The sequence below is a fragment of the Anastrepha obliqua genome, chromosome 1 (assembly GCF_027943255.1).
Source record: "Anastrepha obliqua isolate idAnaObli1 chromosome 1, idAnaObli1_1.0, whole genome shotgun sequence".
Lineage (NCBI taxonomy): Eukaryota > Metazoa > Arthropoda > Insecta > Diptera > Tephritidae > Anastrepha > Anastrepha obliqua.
This window is the reverse complement of record NC_072892.1, coordinates 98,323,253-98,332,518: the sequence shown is the minus strand read 5'-3', so window position 1 is coordinate 98,332,518 and position 9,266 is coordinate 98,323,253. Positions and strand designations below refer to the sequence as shown.

General features: G+C 33.6%; 1 pseudogene; it reads left to right on the top strand.

Moving 5' to 3' along the window:
* The first annotated feature begins 5,869 nt into the window (after positions 1-5,869).
* Positions 5,870-9,012, top strand: LOC129236133 (aldo-keto reductase family 1 member A1-B-like; annotated as a pseudogene).
* The last annotated feature ends 254 nt before the right edge of the window (positions 9,013-9,266 follow it).

The window sequence follows — 9,266 nt, the reverse complement described above, 5'->3', positions numbered from 1 at the left end:
GTTTATTCATATGCGTTGATTTGAAATTTAAAAACAATCTTCTTTTTTCCTGATTTTCAATTTATATTTTATATTTACTCAAAAACAAATAGAAAAACAAAAAATTTTGTTTATGCCAAAGCGCTTGAATAAAGAATAAAGAAATAAATAATATGAAAACCATATATTTTCTGTTCTAAACCATATCTATTCTATTTTAGTGTGCCCAGCGAAGGGGGCCGGGTTTGCTAGTTTAGTTATAAAGTGATTGTCTTCAGTGCTTCAAGTGATCTCAGATTTGAATAAAAAAATCCCAGGAAAACGAGTTTCAGAAAATATTATTCAATTAGTGTATTTCAATTACTACAAAGACAAGAAGGCCAGAGAAATCGCGAATATGTTCTCCCTCAAAATTAGAAATGTATATAATACAATAAACCGTGCTAGAAATGTCTACAGACAGACCATTTCAACTCGAGTCTTTTCGTTTTCTGCCATTTTTTTATTCAAATCTGAGATCACTTGAAGCCCTGAAGACAATCACTTTATAACTAAATAATTTCTTACCCCTTTCACTTTCCATACCATTTGCAAAAAACCCAAATTAATGAAATTCGCTTTTTAAATAGGTAGAGTAAACATCATTTGTTGTTGTTTTTGTAATGTGTGTGTTTATTTAATAACTGTTGGCGCCTAATAGTTGTAGACAAGTAGTAATGAAATGTGTGTATAAATTTTTTGTTTGCTTTTTTATTTGTTGTTGGAATTCTCCATCAGAGGTAAAATTTTATATTTTTCTTCACTATGGAAAGATATTCTTGACAAACTGTATATCAACAATAGTTTTTAGCAATTCAGGTTGTTCCTCTTCGATTCTTGGGTGACCTACTTTATCATGCATTTTCATTTTTTTTTTAGCAAAGGATTCTGAGAACATGCTGACTCTTTTTACCTTGTCTGTATACTTTGTTCCTTTCTGTTTTATCTTGCCTTTGTTTTAATGATTTTTTCAAAACAGAAAGATCTTTTTTTTCATCTTCAATAATTTTTCCTCTACTTCATTCAACATATTTCCTTGTTGTCGCATTTCCATAGCATCTATTTCATGTTGTGTAGAATTTATTTTCAGTTGTAATTTATTTTGAGCTGGAGTTTCTGGTTTTTTATCAGTCGTTTTTCCACCCTATATGGAAAATTATGTTCAATAAACTAGCTTTTGATTGACCATATAAAAGTCAAATAATATCGCTTTCTTCAAAAATTTAATATCTTCGTTCTCGATTTAAGGTCAACGTATTATTTTTGAATTTAGATTTTTAGAGTTTTATCCAATTTAGTCAGAGCGAATCAATTAAACGACAACTTATGTAAAAAAGAAATTGCTCTGAGGTGGGACACGAACCCACTGTACTACTGAGCTACTCAGGACTTAGCAATACACGAGCAAATTGTAACTTTTGTGAAAATTTTCCGAAAATAGTACTGTTAAAACAATTTTTTACTGAACATACGTTTGATTGGATTTGCTACGATTAAATTGGATTGGAACAACGTTAAAATCATTATTTAGAGATTATCTTTACCAATCACAAAATTAAACTAAAAGAAATAATTTTATTCATAAATAATTCTATAACGTATGGGCGTTATCATTCCATAAATAGCTAGCTTACATCATTAGGGACAGGAAGCACAGGATCAGGATTTTCTTTTCTATGACTCTCATTGGACGTAGATAAGGAACTTGGAAATGTAATATTCTTTTCAAGATCTGTAGATGAACTGGGATCCTGCTCACTCTATGAAATATGGGTTTTGTTTGACGCTGCCTACATACAAAAGTGTTGCGTTAAGTTTTCATTACATAAATATGAATTCGAAAATACTTACTTTACTCCAAAAAGACATCAATCGACTTTTCTTTTTCAAAAGAAAATTTGACAAGTCCTGCAGCTTATTTTTGATCACAACCTCAAAATTTTCTTCGTTTTTGTTTTCATTCCAAAATTTATTTGTATCTTTTTGTAAATCAGCAGGCTTTTTCTGGGGTGCGCTGCTTTCATTTTAGATACAAATTCTTGATATATTCTGTTTTTATCCATATTTGATCACTTTGAATAACAAAAGAAGCAACGGTAAAATGAATAAACAAGAACTTAATTTATGATTATCAGTTGGTTGACATTCCTAGGGTTAATATTGCAGAATACGGTATAAACACACAAATGTTAGATGCAATCAAAAGCATCAGTAGAGCGGACGTGCGGAATTCAAAAAATGACAATAAAAAATCAATATGTTTTCATGTGACCTTGACCAAAGAGTGGTCAATGGTCAATAATAAACTCTATAACGTGTATCACGTGACTTTTCAACAAACCCCCAACCCAAAATATGATATGAAAACAATTATACAACTCAACAAGTGATTCCATTTTGTGTCATTTCATTTATGTATCCAGCAGTTTGACGTTTAGTTAAACTTTCTCAAGTAATTTCCAGAAGCTCATTTGCAACAGTCTCTGTTTTTGACTTTTAAACTCTACTCAAGCCGGTTATAATAACTAAGTTATTTTGCACTGCTGTTTTCCACGGAATTCGCTAAACTCCCTTGTATTCTTTTGCAGGTCGGAAGCAAAAGAATACGGATGTAATAGATATACAGGGTGGCTGATGAATTTTGCTACATTAAGAAACTCAAATAACTTTTTTTTAGTGTATGGAATTCATTTATTTTTTTTCAAGTTGAAGGTCATTAAATTTTATTAAATGTAGCTTAACTAGTTTTAAAAATAATTGAATTTAAATGCCCCCCATGCTCGTTGACACAAGTGCGGCATCTTAGTAAAAAGTTGTTCATTGCTGCTGTGAGAGTTGCGACAGGAATAGCCGCAATTGTTGCCCGAATGGATTGTTTTAGTTCATCCAAATTTGTTGGCTTTGTTTTATAAACTTCTTGTTTACATAAACCCCACAAGAAAAAGTCAGGTGCAGTAAGGTCAGGCGACCTGGGGGGCCAACGAAATTCGGAGTTTCTTGAAATCAGTTTGTTGGGAAATTTTCGTCGCAACTCTGTCATAACATGGGCTATGTGAGACATTGCCCCATCTTGTTGAAGCCACACAGAGTTGAAAGGAATTCTCTTTCGGCGTAGTTCTGGATAGAAAAATTCTTTCAGCATTTTCAAATAACGGTCTCCAGTAACCGTAACGGTGTGACCATTTTCTTCAAAAAAATAAGGCCCGACAATACAGCGTGAAAAAACCGCACACCACACTGTCACGCGAAGAGGATGCAATTCCGTCTCGTGGAGTATCTGTGGGTTAGAAGTACTCCATATTCGACAATTTTGTTTGTTCACATTGCCGTTTAAATCGAAATGGGCCTCATCAGACATGAAAAGGCAGTTTAACATGTTTTGGTCTTCTTCCACCATTTGCAGGATCTTCTGGCAAAATTCCAAGCGAATCGGCAAGTCTGCTGCATTCAGTTTGTTAACCATTTGAATTTTGTAGGGAAATAAGTCTAAATCTTTGTGCATTATTGTTTGCAAAGACTGTCGGCTGACACCAAGTTGAGCAGATAAGCTTCTTGATGAAACCCTTGGATTGCTTTGTATAGCTGCAGCTACAGCAGCGATCGTTTCCTCCGTCCGAACTGGTGGGTTTCGATGATAAGGCCTTCTTGCGACGGTTCCTTGCTCAGCAAAATTATTCACCAGTCTCATTATGGTCCATCTGCTCGGGGGATCGCCGCCAAACGTCCGCCTGTACTCTCTCTGTACCAAAACTACGGACTCCAGTGCGTGATAGCGGCGGACTATCCAAATTCTTGTTTGCGTGTCCCAGTTATCCATTTTAATAAATTTTAAAGATCAACCTGCAAATTAAAACAAAAATGGAACAGATAACTTAAAAAGAAAAAAAGTTATTCAATTTTTTTTTTTGGTAGCGGCTTTCATCAGCCACCCTGTATTTCTTTTAGTATTCTTACTTGAGTTCTAACTTTTACATGCTTTTCAAATAGTTTAATTTTGTTTCTGGTTTTTTGGTTTGCTTACATTTTATTATTTTTAATTAAGCTTAATTATTCAGCTAAATAATTACTTCAGAAAACATAAATTTAAACAGGATATCCTATTTCTAGTTAATTTTTTGTCAGCATTTCTGTTCATTCAAAAGTGTTGTATGACTTACCAGTAATAATAACTCATGATTGAATGACGACAGTGACTTAAACAGATTTGAATAAAAAAATGCCAGGAAAACGAGTTTCAAAATATATTATTCAATTAGTGTATTCCAATTACTACAAGGACAAATCAGCCAGAGAAATCGCGAATATATTCTCCCTCAAAATTAGAACTGTACATAATATAATAAACCGTGCTGAAAATGAAGAAAGACTCGAGTTGAAATGGTCTACAGGCAGACCAAAAAAAGTGACGCAGCGAATTGAACGTAAAAGTATTAAAACTACTTATAATAGTCCGCAAAGCAGTACAAGAGGATTAGCTCTTCAAGCGGAAAAAGACTACGGGTTAAGAGTTTGTCATGAAACTGTTCGAAAGGTGTTGCAAAAACACAAATATTCTTCAAGAGTGGCTAGGAAAAGACCCCTGTTAACAGCACAAAACTTTGATAAAAGATTGCGATTTGCTACCGAGCACATATCGCTACCCACAGAGTACTGGGATGACGTTATTTTCTCAGATGAGACGAAAATTATGCTCTACTACCGTGATGGGCCCCAAAGAGTTTGGCGTAAGCCTCTCACAGCACTAAAAAACAAAAATATTATCCCTACCGTAAAGATTGGAAAACTGTCAGTAATGGTTTGGGGTTGTATGTATGGGGCAATGGGAGTGGGTGAAATCAAAATTTGGGACAAAATAATGGCCAAGGAAGTATATCTTGATATTTTAAAAAACGAATTCACTTCCAGTATTAGAAAATTCGGCTTTGTTAAATACAAATACTATCAAGATAATGATCCCAAACATAAATCTTATTTATGCAGGTCCTGGCGGCCGCCGTAGCCGAATGGGTTGGTGCATGACTACCATTCGCAGTTCACAGAGAGAACGTCGGTTCGAATCTCGGTGAAACACCAAAATTAAGAAAAACAGTTTTCTAATAGTGGTCGACCCTCGGCAGGCAATGGCAAACCTCCGAGTGTATTTCTGCCATGAAAAATCTGCTCATAAAAATATCTGCCGTTCGGAGTCGGCTTAAATCTATAGGTACCTCCATTTGTGGAACAACATCAAGACGCACACCACAAATAGGAGGAGGAGCTCGGCCAAACACCCAAAAAAGGATGTACGCGCCAATTATATAGTATATATATATAAATATAAACATCATTTTTGTTGTTGGTTTTGTAATGTGTGTGTTTATTTAATAACTGTTGGCGCCTGATAGTCGTAGACAAGTACAGTAATGGAATGTGTGTATAATTTTTTTGTTTGCTTTTTTATTTGTTGTTGGAATTCTCCATCAAAGCTAAAATTTTAAGTTTTTCTTCACTATGCAAAGATATTCCTGACAAACTGTATGCACACATGGCTCTTCAGCGGATGAAAGGCGCCGGAGTGATAAAATTCGTTGCATTAAGTCTCTGAGCGTATTAACTGAAGTTTTGCAGGGCGATTTTGGATTCAAAATCAGTCGAAGTGGAACATATTTGCGTTTGCTTCCGGGCAGACAAGTATCGATTCAAGGAAAGAAACATATATGTACTTACCTTACCCATCAAACTAGCCAAGCCTCAAGCCAACGCACAATCATGTTGATACGCATTTTGCAGCTAACACAATTTATAATTTGGAAGAAGTTGCATCGATTCTTGGGCCAATACAAGTTGCGTTTTTGAGCCCAGATGATAAATCATGGCATTACTGGTGAGTATCCTTCAATTTCATCATATATGTTTGCGGATTATTTGATTAGACTCATGATATTTCAAAATTATTAATCTTCAAGTATCTTTCTGTGTACAGACTACATTTTTTATATCATTAATTCAGAAGCAATCATACGCATTAGAAAAATCAAAAAATATAATTGATATGCGCTTTTTGCATTAAAATTTACTTTTTAGTTTAATAAAATACTAAAATCTGCAAATTAAGCTGTCACAAAAGTATTAACACATACATAATCAACGAATCTCTAAACGAGTAATAATATTTACGGTAATACACATCACGTGACATGATATAAATACATTAATGCCTAAATATATTATGCTACGGTGTGGAGTGCTAAAGAAACCGTGGAATACACTTTTCTGTCTCTTATGTCTTTTTTAAATTTTCGAAAAACGTATTATCAATCTTTGTAATGCAGATAGAGTGAAAACTCAATTTTTTTCTATAGCAATGCTTCACATTAACGAAGGTTCACAATATAATGCGCATCCTTACCTACTGCGATAACTAGTATTTTTCTCAATTCACTAAGAAATATGTATGTTTATAGTTGAGAAATATCTTTACTTGGTACATTCTGAGAAAAATTAATATTTTTCCTCAAATTGTGTAACTATAATAACAAGTATACAATTCGTATTAATTTTGTAGTCTTATTGATTGATATTGTTGGGACTTATAATTTCAAATAAGATTAAAAAAATATTTTATTTAATACTTTCATAATACTTGACTTTTGAGAAGAATAGCACAGAAATGAAGATGAAGATTTATTTGGCACGCATATTAATTCATTATGCATATCTAAAAGAGCAATTGTTAACTTTTATGAAAATCCTATCAATAAGAACCAACTCTACATTTGTCAATAGTCAGAAATAATTCTATAGTTACATGAAAATATCCCCTGAGATATTCGGTTCTCGGTTTTGACGTTGGTTGTTTTTGATTGCAGCTACTCACAAACAAACTCCATTATTAATGCATGTTGAGTATCCTATCCGGCTTCCTGATCACGACTGGGTCATCGCGCCATCACACAAACTAATCCCTTCTGTTTACGCCGGAATCGTGATTAAAGAAAATGGAGTTGGCGCTAGAGATGCTGTAGGTTATTCTGGTCCCACGTACTGGGTTGCCCATATTTGACGGACCCATGTGTTTTTTTTTTAAATCAAAGAAAAACACAGTTTTTTTGATGTTGACGATAATAATCATTTTATTTGATTCAAGTAAATGGCCGCCTTGAGCCTGTACGGCGTGTTGTGCCCGTTTTGCAGCATTTTCCATAGTTTTAGCTAACATTTCGGCTGGAATAGCGGCTATTTCCTCACGGATGTTGTTCTTGAGCTCTTCTATGGTCTTTGGCTTATTAATATAGAAGTGGTACTTTTCGGAAAAAAATTTCTAATAAAAGTTTACATGAAAAATGTAAAATATCACGCATAGACTTTTTCTTAATGAAATCGTCAGTAAGATTTGTTCGTAAACTGACATTCATAGAAAATGAACTGATAAACAAATATCTGCCAAAGGCAAGGGAAATATCATTACCTCTAACAGAAAAACATTTACACCAATATGTTTAAAAGTACTAAAACATAATAATATGTTACATAAAAATAGTAAAGCAATATATTATCATAGGCGATACAATACTTACAACTTCAACGTTGAAAATTTAGTTTATAACATTGATAAATTTATAGCCAAATAAATTATAGAAGTTTATTAAACGTTATCTCCTTTTTAAACCCTTTTTGGGAGAATATAAATAAGTTTTAAAATTATGCCAAAAACATACAAAATAATAATCATAACCTATTGCATATATCAAAAGAAAAATAAGTTTTAAACTCCTAGATAAATACAAATGTATGTTAGGATAATGCTAAACAACCTAATTTTATCATAACTTTGTAAACTCCTATGTTAAAATGATTTTGGGCAATAAATGAAATGAAATGAAAATGATTTCAAACTAACGCTTTCAGTTATCAATAAAAATTTACTGGTAATGTAAAGTAAATTTCATTATTATTCATTAGTAGTAGAAATGACCTTATTACTAGCATTTTTTCAAATACACTTTTACTGCATTTTTACTGGTGCAAAGTGCACATCTATATTTCTTAATCGTTATCACTACAGACTATTACTAATCTCACCGGGATAAAGTGAAGGCTTGTAGGTTCTTCGTTTATTTACTTTTGAATATGAACCACTACCACTTTCTCTTGCTGAATGTCAGTGAATTGTAAATATGTTGACAAGTAAAATAAAAAAAAGCTTTTCAAACCTTTCCATTCATTTGGTGTTTGTTGGCCACTGTGAGTTTCGAAACCGGGCCATACTAAATGATGATCACACACCAACACAATCAACTACGTCGGACGCGACTTTTTTCCCTTTCGGGAAATAGTACAGTTAAATATAAGTTACATAATGCAATTTATTTACATGCACATGGAATGCTTAGGCAATCCATAATAATTTTCATTCCAACCGCTACAAGCTCGTACATGTTTGTGTGTATTTACAGAAAATGGAAGACCTGGTTATGAAGGGATTAACTAAATCGATTGGTTTAGCTAATTTCAATCGGAACTAAATTGATTTAATACTTCCTAACTGCTCAATAGTACCGGCAGTTTTGCAGGTTGGTATTTTACCTTAAAACTTCTGTAGTTTAAATGTATTTTTTTTTTTTTTTGAAAGTGTGCCCACATAACAGGTTGAGTATCACATATTTCTGCAACAACCCGATTTAATAGAATATTGTAAAAAATTGAATATTGTTGTACGTGCATATGCACCGCTCGGCTCGCAAGATATTTCATCAGAATATGACCGGTGCTCCCCGACAACTATCGAATTTGCTGGAGGTACCAGAAGTGCAAGCCCTTGCTAAAAAATATAAAAAGACAGAATCACAAGTGCTGATACGTTGGATTTTGGAGAAGAACTTTGTAGTATCGTTGAGAATGACTAACTCGAGCCACATGCGTGACATACTAGACACATATAACTTTTCACTAGAGGCGAAAGATGCGGCTCAACTAAATGGAGAAGAACTTTGTAGTATCGTTGAGAATGACTAACTCGAGCCACATGCGTGACATACTAGACACATATAACTTTTCACTAGAGGCGAAAGATGCGGATTGAAATTTACGCTACGTAGACATGAAATTTTTGAAACGGTGAGGAAAACAGTAGAATATAATAGTATTCAAATAACAAGGCCCATTTCCTAAATGCAAGTTGCAATGCATATTTACAACTCCTATAGTTCCTAAATGCATTCGTGAATTTTATGGCAACGCCTCATGTTCCTAATCGGTTGGCAACTCAT